Source organism: Polypterus senegalus, chromosome 10 (genome assembly GCF_016835505.1).
Source record: "Polypterus senegalus isolate Bchr_013 chromosome 10, ASM1683550v1, whole genome shotgun sequence".
In the NCBI taxonomy this organism is placed as follows: Eukaryota; Metazoa; Chordata; class Cladistia; order Polypteriformes; family Polypteridae; genus Polypterus; species Polypterus senegalus.
In genome coordinates, this window is record NC_053163.1 from 152,473,865 (window position 1) to 152,491,554 (window position 17,690).

General features: G+C 42.1%; 1 protein-coding gene across 3 annotated transcripts in view; it reads right to left on the reverse strand.

Moving 5' to 3' along the window:
• Window positions 1-13,154, reverse strand: part of LOC120537847 (N-acetyllactosaminide beta-1,3-N-acetylglucosaminyltransferase 3-like) — a 127,639-nt gene extending 114,485 nt beyond the window's left edge. Inside the window, exon 1 of one of the 3 annotated variants that reach the window (XM_039767082.1) lies at window positions 13,008-13,154. The gene's annotated coding sequence lies outside the window, so the exon portion shown is untranslated. Of the gene's footprint in view, window positions 1-12,073; window positions 12,476-13,007 lie in introns of those variants that run through there. The other 2 variants (XM_039767081.1, XM_039767083.1) reach the window with 2 other exon arrangements.
• Between the last annotated feature and the right edge of the window lie 4,536 nt (window positions 13,155-17,690).

Consider the following 17,690-nt stretch of genomic DNA (forward strand, 5'->3'; position numbering starts at 1 on the left):
GTACACCTAAAAGGGATATGTGCCAGGAGAGGCTATGGGCAACTATTACAGAATATTATGTGAGCATAATATACAGATTGCTAGTAACTATACTTATAAATTTACCACGGATGAACAGTATATACAAGTTGCTATTGACTGTAGTCAGGAATTTGCAAATAGATATGAACATAATGTACAGGTTGCTTTTTTCTACAGACAGGAATTTACAAGTAGACATGTATGAATATATACTCCATCAGAAGCGTACAAATGTACTGTGCATGGATATTTGTATTTTCAAACCGGTATGTACATTGTAGTGCAGTCCATATTAAATAGTGTAGTGGTAATGGGAAGAGTATAAGGGTGTGGGCAGGTGTCAGTGAGGGGCAGAGTTCAATAAGGAGACAGCTGTTCCTCAGTCTGCTGGTTCTTGACCTGGGACACCTGAAGCGCCTACCAGAAGGCAGGAGAGAAAACAGTTTGTGGGCGAGGGTGAGAGTAATCCTTAAGAATGCTGTGTGCTCGACGCACAGTGTTTCTTTTGAATGTCCTCAATGGCTGGAAGTGGAGTCCCTATAATACGCTGAGCAGTTTTCACCACCCGCTGCAGTGCCTTGCGCTCAGCAAAAGAGAAGTTTCCATACCAAACTGTGACACGGTTGGTTAGGATGCTTTCTATTGTGCAGCGATAGAGGTTCAACAGAGTAGTTGAGGACAGCTGGTGGTTCTTAAGTGTTCTCAAGAAGAATAGGCGCTGGTGAGCCTTCTTGACCAGGCTAGAGGTGTTGGTGGACCAGGATAGGTTCTCCGAAATGTGGGTCCCCGGGAACTTAAAGGATGAGATGGGCTCAACAACCATTCCGTTGATGTGAATGGGTTCATGTGAACCTCTTCTTCCTTTCCTGAAGTCCACAATGAGCTCCTTGGTCTTATTGGTGTTAAGGAGCTGTGTTAGATAAATGTTGATAAAAGTTAAGTAGGTATAATAAAATATGCAAATAAACTGTCATGAGAATAAAATCTGATTTTTTTCATGACTAGCAGGCCAAAGATTTGGCCATTTAAGAAAAAATAATCGTACATTTGTGTTGTAAGCAGAATCTGAATGACTTGGGCTGGCAAGAAAAGATAGGATATCTGAGGTCTCCAGTTCCTTTAGGGACTTTATACTGGCTATTATCATTTAAAATGTGTACAGAAATTAAGTTCTATGCTATGTTTGGGGTGGATGTGATCAGAAAGGCACTGATGAATTCAAAGATCGGTCAAGAAAACTGTTGGAAAATTGGGCAGAACTCTTTTGGAAACAAGAATTTCTCATTATGTTTTAAAATAGAACCTCTACAAAGATACTTTTAGATGCTTTATTTTCTAAAGATGCTTTATTTTCATGTTAAAGCAACCGGTCATTTTACTTGGCTACTGAACACGTATTTTTGTTCGCTAACAATTTAGTGTTTCATTAAGAATTACCTGAATATTTGATCATTAGTTTAAGCAGAAGAAGTAATTAGCTGTTATTTTGTGAAGCTTTTGTAAAGCTGCCGATTTTAAAAACACGATTTTAGTTCGATGAACTTCGGAGGTACAGAAAATCGCTTCTTGCATCCCCTGCCTCTAATTAAACCAGCGCACCTCGCTATAGCCTACTGTGCTTTCTTATAAATCTCAGTTTAAATGCACAAGTGTATTTACAGAGTTTCTTTGTCAAAAGGCTCCTAGGTGACAGTTTTTTGCTTAGCTCATTTCTAGAAATCACGTGGAATCTGTCTCTCTTGTGCGGTGTGGGGTTACTTTTAAAAATAACTTCATTATATTCCTCGCACGTCTAAAATCACCCGGATTTTGGGTTACTATTCTGTATTAAAATAATTCCATTTAGCGAAATGAATGAAAACACGGTTACAGTAAGTTCCTGGAGCCTGTCTCTAACCGGTTGTCCAAATGATAGTTTATAAAGCAAAAACGTTTCGTTATCTCAGCCTTTTAAAAACGGGCGGCTCTGTACAGAGAGCGGCCGTTTCGAAACAGTAGGCATTTCACAAGCGGGTCCCTTCTGCAAGTACTTCAGAATACTTTTATTATGTCAGAGCTAATGCACCACCAGCCTGCGCTTTAAAGCCACTCCTGAATATTCTCAGAGGAGAGGCCCCGTTTGAATTATCAGACGCCGAGACAAACTACTTGATTGGATCACCTGTTTCGGTATAAAAAAAAAACTATTGTTTGCTTCAGTCCTATGAATTTGTACATTAAATCGTCATACACGTAAATAGAAAAAATGCTGCATTTTATATTATACACACGAGCGCGCTCACGCACGCATTTGAGAATCAACTTTATAAATATTAATATTAAGGATTCAGCCATCCGTTTTTTTAAAAACACTCGTTTGGCGCCTATGATCATGAACAGTCTGCATGAAGAATAGTTATATTTCATTTAATGCTATACAAAGATTAAAGAAATAATTTTTCTAAGAAGTTCATATAGACGCTGGGAGCTGTGTGCTTTGGAAACAGTTGGGGAAAAAAAAAAAATGACCGACGTATTCGTGGCTTGCCAAAGGGTGTTTTAACGGCCTCTAGTTTAACCAGCACACTTGACTATAGCCTCCTGTGCTTTCTTAAATCTCCGTTTTAAACACACAAGTGTAATTCCAGAGTTTTCCTTTGTCAAAAGGCTACTAGGTGATAGAAATGAGCTAAGCAAAAAATTAAAAATCACTGACTGCAGCAAATCCTAAAACATACGTGGAATCTGTCTCTCTTGTACGGTGTGGGGTTACTTTTTAAATAACTTCATTATATTATACTTACAAAATGAGAAACCAAACATGTGTTATAATGTAAGGGACGGCAGGCATGGGCTGGCATCTCGACATGTACAGGACGTGGTTCATTAGCCTGGGTGCAAGCCCCTATTAAACCTGAGGCCACGGAAGGAATAGAGAGCTTTTACAGGCAGGAGTGTTAAAAAGAGACAATGCGTTTATCACGAGACTGCTCCATGTCTTTAAAGGTGATAAATCAAAGTGGAGGTTTGTACATAACTTAACCCCTAAACATTCCTGAGACTACCAGCCGGTGAGCTCGCCGGGGCTCACCCAGCTTGGGGGTGGGTGCTCGAAACTGGCGGGCTCAGTCGTTTGCAAGCGAACTCGCACAGTCCTGCCCCGAGTGGGGTGCTTGCAGAGCCGGACGTTACTTTGTGTGTGTAGAGAGAGAGCAGGGGCTGCTCGCATGGGCTGTCGGCTGAAAGCTGACTGGGTCTGCCACTCGGTCTTTCTCTCTGAGAACCTGCTGCTGGAGGATTTTCTGTGAGATCGAAGATACATGTATTTGATTATTTAAAATGTGGGGCGAGTTTGAACTCAGGAAAATAAGCCCCAAGGGTAAGCTCTGTATATATGTGAACATTTTTGGTATCGACCACCACTTTACACAGCTGATGTGTGAAATCGGACCCTGCTGGAACCATCACCCCCTCTCCTTGAGCCATGCGGGCCGCTTGCTTCCACAAGATGTTTCCTTAGGGTCAGCTAAAGATACATGTATTTAAAATGTGGGGATAGTTTGAATAGAAAAGGGGCTTGTTTTAGATCGATTTTTATACAAATTAGGGTTAATTAATATAATTACAAATTATACAGCCCAGGCTAGATTATTTTTTTTTTAAAAAAGACGTCTCAAACGTGATTTAAAAAGGGAACTACTGCATATTATTTATATATGTGTGATTTTTAAAGGGCTAAACTAGTAGTTATCTCAAGGTTTACAAGCTAATCTTTAAAAATTCTTTTAACTTTAAAAGATCCACCCGTCACAGACAGAGGGTCTGCGCAGTCTCGAGCCCGCTCCCACATAGGGGTAGGGGAGTTTACATACAGCTCTTGACAAGCAGGCGAACTCGCAGGGACTCACCCAGTGATGTATGGGTGCTTGAAGCACACAACTGTGTGAAGGCGATCGCGCTCCAGGCTGCAGCAGGGGCTGGGTCAGTCCATGTCTGCACTCCGAGAGAGACAGAGACAGAGACGGAGCACATAGGCCTGCTCGCAGGGGCTGCTTGATTTCTTTCTGTCTGGGATTCTCTCTAGGATTTTCAGGGGTATGGGACAGGCAGCTTGGCTTAGATGAATCGAAGTTGAGATAGAGATTTTAAATAATAGATACAGGGGTTCTTACCCAAAGCAGGACAGGCTATAAGGTAACTCGCCCAGGCTAGAACGTTGAGAACTCGGTCCTAGATTCCATTTTCCCTGCCAGAGTCTTTAAAAAATGCTTGGCTGTTTTACAGTGGTGTGAAAAACTATTTGCCCCCTTCCTGATTTCTTATTCTTTTGCATGTTTGTCACACAAAATGTTTCTGATCATCAAACACATTTAACCATTAGTCAAATATAACACAAGTAAACACAAAATGCAGTTTTTAAATGATGGTTTTATTATTTAGGGAGAAAAAATCCAAACCTACATGGCCCTGTGTGAAAAAGTAATTGCCCCCTTGTTAAAAAATCACCTAACTGTGGTGTATCACACCTGAGTTCAATTTCCATAGCCACCCCCAGGCCTGATTACTGCCACACCTGTTTCAATCAAGAAATCACTTAAATAGGAGCTGCCTGACACAGAGAAGTAGACCAAAAGCACCTCAAAAGCTAGACATCATGCCAAGATCCAAAGAAATTGAGGAACAAATGAGAACAGAAGTAATTGAGATCTATCAGTCTGGTAAAGGTTATAAAGCCATTTCTAAAGCTTTGGGACTCCAGCGAACCACAGTGAGAGCCATTATCCACAAGTCAAAGTCCTGACCTGAATCCAATTGAGATGCTATGGCATGACCTTAAAAAGGCGGTTCATGCTAGAAAACCCTCAAATAAAGCTGAATTACAACAATTCTACAAAGATGAGTGGGCCAAAATTCCTCCAGAGTGCTGTAAAAGACTCATTGCAAGTTATCGCAAACGCTTGATTGCAGTTATTACTGCTAAGGGTGGCCCAACCAGTTATTAGGTTCAGGGGGCAATTACTTTTTCACACAGGTAGGTTTGGATTTTTTTTTCTCCCTAAATAATAAAAACCATCATTTAAAAACTGCATTTTGTGTTTACTTGTGTTATATTTGACTAATGGTTAAATGTGTTTGATGATCAGAAACATTTTGTGTGACAAACATGCAAAAGAATAAGAAATCAGGAAGGGGGCAAATAGTTTTTCACACCACTGTATACCGGCCTTTCAGAAGTGCCTGGGAAGTGGTGGGGAGCCTGTGGTTAAATGCAGCCTGACTCGGAACGTGTCTTTGATCTAACATTTTGTCATCTGTCTGCAAGATGGGGGGTGTGGGGGGGTGTGGGAAAGCAGCTTGACTTAAATGAATCTTAAAAATCGTAGATAGAACAAAATGCTTCGCTTTTTAGGCTTTCGGCAGGGAGTGCACGTCCTCCGGAGCAAGGACTGGGAAGTGTGGGGAGGCCGACCGTCAGGTGCTGCCTCACCGGGGCCGAGGCCTGGCCCTTCAGGCTGGCAGGGTATGGATAGGAACGTACTCGGACTGATGCAGGACGACTTTGGGCATGTCTGGGCTTGTGCTAGGGAGAGGGCAGGGGGCCGAGGCAGACCCTGGGCATGTTGAGGTAAAGGCTGTAACATGCCCGGGCTTGATTTTCGGGAGAGGGGGGTGGTGGGGAGTTCAAGCAGGGGGCAGACATCCATCAAACTGCCCTTGACAGTTTGTGGAACCAAGCAGGTTCAGGGCGGCTTCAACGAGGAGTCTTGGCGGGGACAGGGGGCCCTTGACCAATCCGCCACCAGGGGGCAGTGCCAAATGGGCGGGGCTATGTCATGTGGAGGGGCTGGGGAATTCCGGTGTGACGTCATCGGGGTGAGACTTCCGGTATGATGTCATGGGGGCGGGACTTACGTCATGAATCATTTTGACTGACAGCTCTAATTGCGAATTTGACACATACCCCATGCCTAATAGATTTGCAATGTTCATTGCCCCGTTAAGTTGTAATGTGATAGAAAGTAGTGTTTATAAAGTTAAGCATTCAAGATATGGAAGGATATGCGAGAGGAAGTAAGACTGCTGTTTCGATTTGGCCTGACCATGTGCTATCAGCGACAGCGAAGAAGCCGTTTTCGCTTTTCAAAAAAAAAAAAAAAAATCTGCCTCCATCCAGTTCGTTGTTCCAAAAAATGACTCCATCCATCTTAGAAGAGAAACCTTGTTAGAACAGAAACAATCCATCTCAAAGACTGTTGTCATTACTCTGTTAATTTTACTCAAAATCCACACTTTCATATACACACTTACATTAAGCTGACTTAACTTAAACAAGTTTCACGTACACGACAATCTACTATTTGCATAAAGTGGGATATTTTTCCATAAAGTCCCACCCCTTTGACGGCACCCCTTTGTGAAGTTGGAGAAGTTCAAGACTTTTAGTAAATTGACCTCCGCACCATGCACTGTAAAAAAGGTTGTGAATTTTAGTGTAAAACTGTTAAATAGCAAAGGCAAACAACCATAAAATGTAAAACACTGTTTCAGTAACATTGAAGCACTGCAAAATAATGTTTTACTTTGTTAACCCATGAAAAATATCCTTTTTCTGTGGAAAAAGAGGAAATCACGGCATCCAAAAATGACATAATGCCATCAGAAAGGAAATCACATTCTAGCTTCCACTTTACAAAGTGTATTTATAGCACATTTTCATACAAACGATGTAGCTCAAAGTGCACCAAGGTGTTTAACACCAGAATCACCAGAGCCTATGAAAAAACTCATAGATCCAGCCCAACTCAAATCCGTTCGCACCTCTCCATCAGCGTCTTTTGTCCTGTAAATGTGCCAATAAAGACAAGCAGCAAGCAGCCTGGTATCCCATCCCCTCACCGCTGCAGAACGTGCACAGAGTTCTCTTCGCTCGTGTCTTGATTGATTATTTGGGAGTGAAGTGCTGGAGTTTGAGTGGAAATAATAGATCATCATGCATTTCATGCGTATTCTGTTTCTACAATAATCTATATAAACACATTGTTCAAACAAACGTTTTTCATATTTTAGTAGTAAATAACAAAATTGTTGGTATAAACTATATAATGTGTGAAGCCTGAAGTCCACAATTCAAATAAACACTTTCACAAAAGGTTCAAGGACAATACAACAGCTTCCGTGGCATAGCAATAAGATTTGCTGACTTGTAATCAAGAGTCCCCAGTTTGATCCTGACTGCTTCCTATATTTGTCATTTTCAGTAGTGAGCATAGAGAGAAGTGTCAGCATTGCAACAGGTACACACGTCATAAATTTAGGAAGGACGGTCCTTGCGTGTGTGTGTGTGTGTGTGTGATCTGTTAACATTTGAATCTGATGATTGCATAGAGCACTGAACGGACCTTTCTGTACTATAGTTTGCATGTGCTGGTGTACAAAAGAAAACACCACCACACAGCAACGTGGACGCTGGCAAGAGTGGGGGGGGGGGTTTCCATGCATGTTCAATTAACCATAATCAATTAATTAACATGCACCTGTGGAATGGTCGTTAAGACCTTAACAGCTAACAGAAAGTAGGCATTTAAGGTCACAGTTCTAAAAACGCAGGACACTAAAGAGACTTGTCTACCGACTGTGAAAAACACCCAAAGAAAGATGCCCAGGGTCCCTGCTCATCTGCGGGAACGTGCATTAAGCATGCTGCAGGGAGGCATGAGGACTGCCGATGTGGCAAGGGCAATAAGTTGCCATGTCCGCACTGTGAGACGCCCAAGACAGCGCTACAGGGAGACAGGAAGGACAGCTGATCATCCTCGCAGTGGAAGACCACGTGTAACACCACCTGCACAGGATCGGAACATCCGAATATCACACCTGCGTGACAGGTACAGGATGGCCACAACAACTGCCCGAGTCACACCAGGAACACACAATCCCTCCATCGGTGCTCAGACTGTCCGCAATAGGCTGAGAGAGGCTGGACTGAGGGCTTGTAGGCCTGTTGTAAGGCAGGTCCTTACCAGACATCACCAGCAACAACGCCTATGGGCACAAACCCACCTTCGCTGGACCAGACAGGAGTGGCAAAAAGTGCTCTTCACTGACGAGTCGCGGTTTTGTCTCACCAGGGGTGATGGACGGATTCGTGTTTATCGTCGAAGGAGTTAAGCACGTCTGGGACCTGTTGGATCGCAGGGTGAGGGCTAGGGTCATTCCCCCCAGAAATGTCCAGGAACTTGCAGGTGCCTTGGTGGAAGAGTGGGGTAACATCTCACAGCAAGAACTGACAAATCTGGTCGAGTCCATGAGGAGGAGATGCACTGCAGTACTTCAAGCAGCTGGTGGCCACACCACATACTGACTGGTACTTTTGATTTTGAGCCTCCCTTCATTCAGGGACACATTGTGAAACATTTTTAGTTTATGTCTTATGGTGTTGACTCTTTTAGTGTTCATACAAATATTTACACATTAAGTTTACTGAAAGTAAAAACAGTTGAAAGTCAGAGGACGTTTCTTTTTTTGCTGAGTGTATATACACACCCGTCTTTTTTTTTTTTTACATCATAGACCCTAAGGCACATACTAATTCAGCGTGAGCAGGAACACTCAAAACTGAATACCAAAAAAAAAAAAATCAAGTGACGGCGAGATAAGGCGGCGGCAGATTCGTCAGCGTTTGTGTGTCAGCTTTTAATCCTCCAGATCGGATAACGTCCAGTTCCGTTGCCTCAAAACACCACTCACATCTACAGTTATTCCCAGTTTCAAATAAAAACTATCAGCGTCAGATCCCTTGGGGGGGTATTTTGCTGTAGTATGTATTGTCATCGTGACAGAGAGATTAAAAGTGAGAAAGAAAAAAAAAAAAAAAGCTTTAACAAGTCCTATAAATGTACACCTTCTGTTACAGACCCATACCAAATGTGTGTACTGTATAATATTAACAAGAGCAGCTCACTACTGAAAACGGCAAATATAGAAGGCAGTCTGGATCGCACTGGGGACTCTTGATTACAAGTCAGCAAATCTTATTGCTATGCCACGGAAGCTGTTGTATTGTTGTTGAACCTTTTGTAAAAGTGTTTATTTGATCTTTGGACTTCAGGCTTCACACATTATATAGTTTATGCCAACTTTATATCATTTACTACTAAAATATGAAAAACGTTTGTTTTATCAATGTGTTTACACAGATTATTACAGAAACAGAACACAAATGAAATGCGTGTGCTCCAAATAACTATCTGGTTCCACTCAAAAACTCCAGCACTTCACTCCCAGATAATCAAATCAAGGCATGAGCTGGGAAAACATTGTGCACATTCTGCGGTAGTTGGGATAGGATATCATGCTGCTTGCCTTTAAATTGGCACATTTACAGGACAAAAAGATGCTGACAGAGAGGTGCGAATGGATTTAAGGTGGGCCGGATCCATGAGTTTTTAGTAGGCTCTGGCAATTCTAGTGTTAAAGAAATGTTGTGGTTCGTTGCTCGTGTGCATTTTGCTCTAACCCACTGTCACGTGGTCACCAAGAATATTTATTCTTTATCTTTAAACAGCAAAGTTACATTAAATTTAACTCAAAATGATCACATGTACTTGTTTTATGTGACCGCATGTGTACCCGAGTTACAATTGGTTCGTGTGTTTACCATTTTCCTGTTTTTTTTTTTTTTGTTTTTTCTTGGCACCGATCTCTAAATTTGCATAAGAAAATGCCTGCTTTTACCATATTGTTCCTGGTGAACTGCATACCTTTGCATACTGGGTGGGGGGAAAAAAAACCAAACAAACAAACAAACAAACTGAGTCATAAGGCGTATTTTTCCAAGTGTCAAATATATTTTAAACTGACAAACCCGTAGGACACCATACACCGCAAAAGCAATCTTTATGTCTCCACCAGATAACGTTTCACCACTCCATTATCTTTTGAACTCTTTTTAAAGTATAAAAAAAATCAGAAGGCCTAACCGGTTATTTTCCTGATGAAAACTGTACTCTGGCCTGTGTGTTGCACGGCAATGGTGTGTTTATTACGGTGCTTGGATTTGAGCGTATAGTTAAAAAGGTTCGCTTTTCTTGTAAATGGGCTGCAATGAGAAGTCAAAGAAAATGATTCGCCCATAATGGCTACCACGGGACAACACGCTACTGTTACAGGCATTGTAATGTGCAATAAAGAAGGAAAAGTTATTTACACAATACAATTTGTGTATAGCCCAAAAATCACACAAGAAGTGTGGCAATGGGCTTTAAGTGGCCCTGCCTCTTGACAGCCCACCCCAGCCTTGACTCTCGAAGACAACAAGAAAAAACTCCCAAAAAAAAAAAAAAACCCCTGTAAGGAGAAAAAAAAATGGAAGAAACCTCGGGAAAGGCAGTTCAGAGAGAGACCCCTTTCCAGGTAGGTTAGGCATGCAGTGAGTGTCAAAAAGAAGGAGGTCAATATAATACAATACATAGAACAGGTCCTCAATACAGTATAATAAATAAAAGTATGGAGCAGAATTTAACAGATGATATCACTTTATGTAAAGTTATACCGTAGTCACTTTAATGGTAATCAGTCAGTCATCATCCAACCCGCTATATACAGGGTGGTCCAGATCGTCTGGATGACCGATTTACGCGGGGACGATTCCAGTTTGGCGCGAAGACGATTCTTCATGTCGTCAGTTCGCACACTTCTCGATAGTCCGGGATTTTTCGGGTGATTTTCTATGTAATAAACTTAAGTTATAGCGTGATGAAAATTGCATAATTAGATCTGGATCACCCTATATTAACAGGGCCACGGGGGTCTGCTGGAGCCATCTCTGCCAACACAGGGCGCAAAGCAGGAACAAACCAGGGCAGGGCGCACACACACACTAGGAACAATTTAGGATCGCCAATTCATCTAACCTGCATGTCTTTGGACTGTCGGAGCACCCTGAGGAAACCCACGCAGATACGGGGAGAACCCGGGAAGCGAACCCGGGTCTCCTTACTGCGAGACAGTAGCGCCACCCATATGGTAATTATTATTATTTAACATTATGGGTTTTGTGGGGTCGTGGAAGCCGATTTATGATACCCCCCTTTCTGATCCCACCACACTTAGAACTGAAGGTGCCAGAGCGGTTGTTCAGAGCGATGCCTTATAGGAACCATTTTTGGTTTCCAAAAGAACCATCCACGTGGAGGTTCCAGAAAGAACCGTTAATTTGGATCCAAAAAGGGTTCCATACGAATAAATAACCATAAACAGATAACAGATTTGCCGGATATGGCTCCCGACTTTAGAAGGACTCCCGCTCCAAAAATTAACACTTCAATCCAAGTCTTCATAATCTATTGTGTGTCCTGCTAGGCTGCGCACCGGAAGATTTCAGTTTTGTTTCTACATATTAAGAAGTTTTTCAAAGTACAAAGAACCGACTTCATACACAAATAACCATTCCCAGAATTAAATGATGTTTTTTCAAGCCACAGAGGAACCGCATCAGCCAGTAAAGAGCCATCAAGTGAAGCAGCATTTAACAGCGCGAGTGCTTTGCTTTACCATAAATGAATTGTGTTAGGGTGACATTTAACAATTTTAAGCTAATGTAACTTGAAAAGGTAAAACAAAGTAAACGGCAAGCACAATTTGTAACTCATTTCTCGGGTATTCTAAAACGTACTCTTTTAAAAGTAACGAGAAACAGGTAAACCTGTAGGTCGGTTTGAGGTCTGGGCGGGGCGAGGGGAGGTCATGGACTCCGATGTTAACACCCACCCATCTGTCCTGATCAAGACCCTACCGCTGACTCATAATCGGTTAAAAGGAGTGGTCGGACTCTCATAACCGGCCATTAAGAGAGGGAAAAAAAATTAGAATATACGATACCGCAACTGATTTAATATTGCATTCAATAAGCAGATTGTTTTAAATTGCAATCACATTACACTTCTCAGCACATAGGAAGCTAAAAAAAAGCTGTATCTGTAAACTTAACGTAGTGGTATCGGAAGCGCGTCGAACATGGGAAAGGCGCTATATTGATAAGCCGTAGTCCAATTTTCATTTCTGTAAATCTTACTTTGATATATGTAAAGTCTTCCCCAAACAGAACCTCAGATTGACTCCTGTAGCGCCGTCGAGAGCTCATTTCATGGTAGTCCCAGTATAGTGTCAGAGCTCGGCTTTCGCAAAGCGGCACCACAGTCTCGTCTACTTGCACTCACAGCAAAAATGAAGAGCAGCAACAATAGCAGCAGCGGCGGCGAGCACAGCGTCTCAGAGAAAACAGATCCGTTAATGAGAGGGTGAATAATCAGTTAACGCCTCTTCGGTTTCATTGGCACTGAAATAAGACACAGCGGCGGTCAGATTGATTCGTCTTTACCTGGCGATTGTAATGTACATCTCCGTAACAAAGACACCAAGCGGAAGAGCTCACTTCTCTGATCCTCGCCCTAAAGGCTACTGTGCAACTACCCCCCGGAGACTTTGACTTAGGTTATCAAAACAAAAAGAATTCAGGAAATAGAGATGCGACCAATAGATAAGAGACCCACCTACTCTCCCCAATTAGTGCAACCCGACTAATTACAAGTTCAGGTACATTTCACTCCACCTGTTACTGTTACATTATACACCTTCGCCAAGATCAATGGAGTGGTATAATCTTCTGAAAGCAGTTCCAGCTGCGCATGATATCACACAATTAATTTGCAACTATAAACGGTAAGCGGTTTCAATAAAAAAACGTCCCCTTGAAGTAATTAAAGAAAAAAAAACTTCATTTAGTCAGAACGCTTTTTTCAGATATGCGGTTAACACATAATAAATAGGACTTCACACGTTCTCTGACATGTAGCTTCGATTGCTCTTCGCCGAAAACAAATTATCTGCTATATAGTCTGTCGAAGGCAATGCTGGCAATACGTTCAGCATCAGCGGCGAAGTCAAATAAGGAACCCTCATCAACCGTATAAAGATAACACAAACATGATAAGCTAAAATTCACTCACTGTCATAAATCTCCCATCGATCAATGTTCATCCATCTCCTGACTCCACTTTTTTTAATGTGGGTTTTCTCAAAATTGGATTTAGATGACCATTGGAGACGCCAACCTGCGATTCACCTCCAAATGTTTGACCGCTACCAATAGCTGCAGGTAAACTCCAAGACAGGAAGGGCGGGGTTTGCTGCGGACAAACAACCAATCAGCAGTCGCGTTGAAGATGCCGCTTCTTCACTGTAATCCTTATTTGCTCGGCATTTCAAGAACCTGCTTGAAATAATAATGAAGGTGTTGTGCGGGTGTGGAGTTTTTAACAGACGTAAGACACGAACCGTTTTGGTAATGAAAATGCGGATGGTCTTGATAAGAAGGAAATTCGGTACGCAGTGTCGCTTTGGACTTCAAATCCTGGAGGGTGGTCGTTCAAATTAAGGGCGGGGCACTTTATCTGCCTGTGCTCCAGTTAGAACACCAAAGGAAATGTCACCAATTGTACCTGACAAATAATCAAAAGCCAGAAGCATAGGCACGGAGGAAGTAAAGGCTGTTTTAAGAGTATCCGGGGTTAAGAAGTGCCAGAAAATATGAGATGAAAGCACGAGGGGCAGGTGGGGCCACGGATTATAGGATCCATTGCAAGAAAAAGCGCTTGATGTATACAAACAGAGAAGAGAATACGTGGCTGGCAAGGCTGAGATTTAGATATAACGTACTGGATTAATTTCAACATTAACACCCGCGGGGAAGCATGATGATGTGAATTCAGAAAGTGTTCGGACCCTTTCACTTTCTGCACACAATTTTGTTTTGCAGATTCATTTTTTTAATATATTTCATTATTTTTATTAGAAGAAAACCACATCACATGCAATCAGGTCAAATATAACAAACCAGAATTCAGAGAGAAAGAGAAGAGAGACAACAGCAAGAGCAAATCATACCTTAGTTCACATCATACCTCAGTGATTGCCAGTATTACGTCTTTATTAGGGAATCCAAATCTGCCACTACTTCATTCACACAAGGTATCCCTCAAGGGTCTGTTCTCGGTCCAATATTCTTCAACATCTGTATGTTTCCATTTGGTTATCCGTCGGTATGGTCTGAGATTCCACTGCTATGCTGATGACACACAACTTTATGTAAAAGTGGATGGAACTGGGACATCTTCACCTGTCCCACTGACTGACTGCATTCGGGAAATCGATCATTGGATGACATATCATTTTTTTTTACAACTCAATACTGATAAAACAGAAATCTTATTAGTTGGCACCAAATCTGTCCTCTCTACCCTTCATGGGCTAAAAATTGACATTGATGGGATCCTGGTTCAACCCTCAGCATCAGCTCGTGATTTGGGTATCATCGTTGATCATCTTCTTACTTTTCAATCACACATCAGCTCAATAGTACAGACAGCCCCTTTTCATCTTCACAATATTGTTCATCTGCATTCTGTCCTCAGTGTGTAAGATACTGAGTCACTCATTCACGCTTCCATCACTACCCATCTGGATTATTGCAATGCTTTGTTTTATGGCCTCCTGACTAAATATATCAACAGATTACAATATGCTCAGAATTCTGCTGCTTGTTTACTTACACACCCTAAAAAAATCTGCTGACATCACTCCTGTCCTTTATGAGTTACATTGGTTACCGGTTTCTTCAAGAATCAAATATAAAATTATCCTTCTCACTTTTAAAGCCCTTCATGGTTTAGCCCCTCTGAGCTGCTGCTTCCTTACACTCCTGCCCGTGCATTACGATCACCAGACACTAAGTTGCTCACAGTACCTAAATAACTATGGGTGGCAGAGCTTTCAGAGTAATAGCCCCTAAAATTTGGAATTCTCTCCCTCTCAGCCTTCGAATGGAAAAGTCTATTAATAATTTCAAACATCTGTTAAAAACACATCTCTTCAGTGAGTATTCTTCTTCTTCATGTATGTAATTTCTACTGTCTTGTATTGAATTGTAAAGTGTCCTTGAGTGTATGAGAGGCGCTACATAAATAAAACATTATTATTATTAAATCTTTAAAAACAACAAAGAAGGGAGAATGTCCTTTTCCCAGATATACATGCTTATTCTAAAAAATTACAAATTAGATCTTGCCGTATTTAAAAAAAAAAAAAGTTTTTGAATTGATTCTTTAAGCAAGAATTAGATATTTTCCAATTTCAAATACTACAGAATTTCAGTTAGCCATTCACTTATAACAGGTGGGCAAGGCTGACTTAACAGCATCCCAGGCTCCTGATTAAGCCCCTGTTTTGATAGTAAAGCAGAAACACACGTAGACATCAGAAACATTATGGGACCCCCAGCCAGTGATCATACATTAAGATGGCCCGGCTGGTGGTCTGGCACAATTAGTCAATGTGCTAGTAGTGGGGTGTCGACAATTACAATCATTTTGTCCTTCTCCATTTGAAGCCCATCTGAGAGTCTACCAGTACTCCTGGTGTACTGCTCTTGGTAGATTTAATTTTAAATGGATATATTTACAATTCTTGGCCATCAATCTGCACCCAATAGCCTATAATAACAAAGTGAAAAGGTGTCTTCAGAAAGGTCTGCAGATTTTTAAAGAATCAAAACCAGAAATTGTTCACTCACATACAGTAAGCTTGAAGCTGCCTCTTTGGCAGTAATTCCAGCTTCTTGGTAAGTCTCTACAGGCTTTGCACATCTGGATTTGGGCAGTTTATCCCATTCTTCCTAGCAGATCCTCTCAAGCTTCATTAGATTGGATGGGAAGCCTATGTGAACTGCCATCTTGAGGTCTTTCCACACATGTTCTGTCGGCGTTTAAGTCTGGGTGGGCTTTTGCTGAGCCACTCAGGGACATTCACTGACTTGACTCAAAGCCATTCCTGTGTTGTCTTGGCTGTGTGCTTCTGGAGATTGTCATGTTAAAAGGTGAAGTGTCACCCAAGTCTGAGGTGATGTGCACCCTGGAACAGTTTTTTTTTACCTCTCTGTGTTTGGTTGTATTTAATAATAATAATAATAATTATTATTTGCATTTACAGTATATAGTGCTTTTCTCACTACTCAAAGTAACTGCAGGTTAAGGGCCTTGCTCAAGGGCCCAACAAGGCAGAGTCCCTTTTTGGCATTTACGGGATTCGAACTGGCAACCTTCCAATTGCCAGTGTAGATCCCTAGCCTCAGAGTAAGGATTTACCCCTCCCTCAATTTGGACCCCCCATCCCTGTTACCCCATTGCATGATGCTCCAGCCACCAAGCTTCACCTTAGGGATGATATTAGACAGCTGATGCTCTGTGCCTGGTTTTTGCCATACACAGTGCTTGAAGTTTTTCCAAAGTGTTTATGAGGGATGGCTGGCGTCCTCACCCGGCCGGGACACCTCCTTAAAGGAAAGACAGGTGGAGGTGGCTCTTGAAGGGTGCTGTCTCCCTCAAGCTGATACTTGACAGCCCTCCTTGAGTTGCAATAGCGCCTCGGATTCCCACAAGGCTGTATGGGAACTACTATTTGTCGGCAGAGCCCTGTTGAGTTCCATGGAGGCCGCTGGGGGGAGCAGTAGGAGCTGCAGAGCGCTACTTTGGGGGCTTCCACCACACCTGGGAGAAATTCCAGACCTCCCTAACATGCCGCCTGGAATGCTCCCAGGTCTGGCTTAAAAAGGAGCCAGCTGCCTCGCAGAGTGGGCAAGAGTCAGGGGGAAGAGGGATGAAGCCCGCCTGCCTGTGGAGGAGTGGAGAAGTACAGAGAGACAGACAGACAGACAGACAAGAGAGAAAAGTGCTACAGTACATTGTATATTGTACTTTTGTACTGTGCTGCATTGGTGGAAAATGAGACAAAAGTGTTTCTATAAATGTGTCTGTGTCTGTTGTGTTAGGTGTTTGGGGAGCTTTGTGCCCCCTGGTGGTTCGCACGTTCAGCTTTTGTCTCATCGGACCAGAGAAGTTTGGACCTCATATTCTCCATAGTTCTTTTAATTGTCATTTAGCCTTTTGCTCAAAACTGTCTTTCATCCAGCAGCTTTTTCCTAAAATGTCCGTATGATGTTGTTGTAGGATATTGGACTGAGAGTGGACAGGGGAATATTGTGTTAATTAAATCAACATGAATGATCGGACAGCAGATGCCTATTCTAGCAGTAATTTATTCATATATCGAAACGTGAGAAAGCTGATTTCCATCTGAGGGGAGAAACAACTATTGCCTGCTTTAGACCCATCATGGAAACTCGACTGTTAAGGACAATTTACATAAAAATCCCCTGAAAGACTTTTAAGAAAGTCAACTTTATCTTGGAAGAGAAGCCAAAGTTCATTTTAGCCTTTGGCCCGTTCTCAGGGAAGAGAGCTGTTTGGTTGCACAACATACCTGTTTGGTGTTTCCTGACATCAGGCTGGAATCTGTTACATCAGCTTTACGTTTCTTGGAGATGAGGGTTCTCACTTCATTCCATCGCATAACTAATTGACCTGCCAAGCTTTACGTAATTGTATCCCAGTTTTTGTTTCCTGTTGATACACCAGAACTATGGCCTCATGTTTAATTCCTTGTGTAGAATTAACACTAAAACATGGCATACGGACAAGACTGGAAATGTGTGTACTCACAAATAAATTCAGATGTATAACACTGTGGGTAAGCAAAGTTCCACGCACTTTCCCTTTATAAATCCGAATCGACGTGAA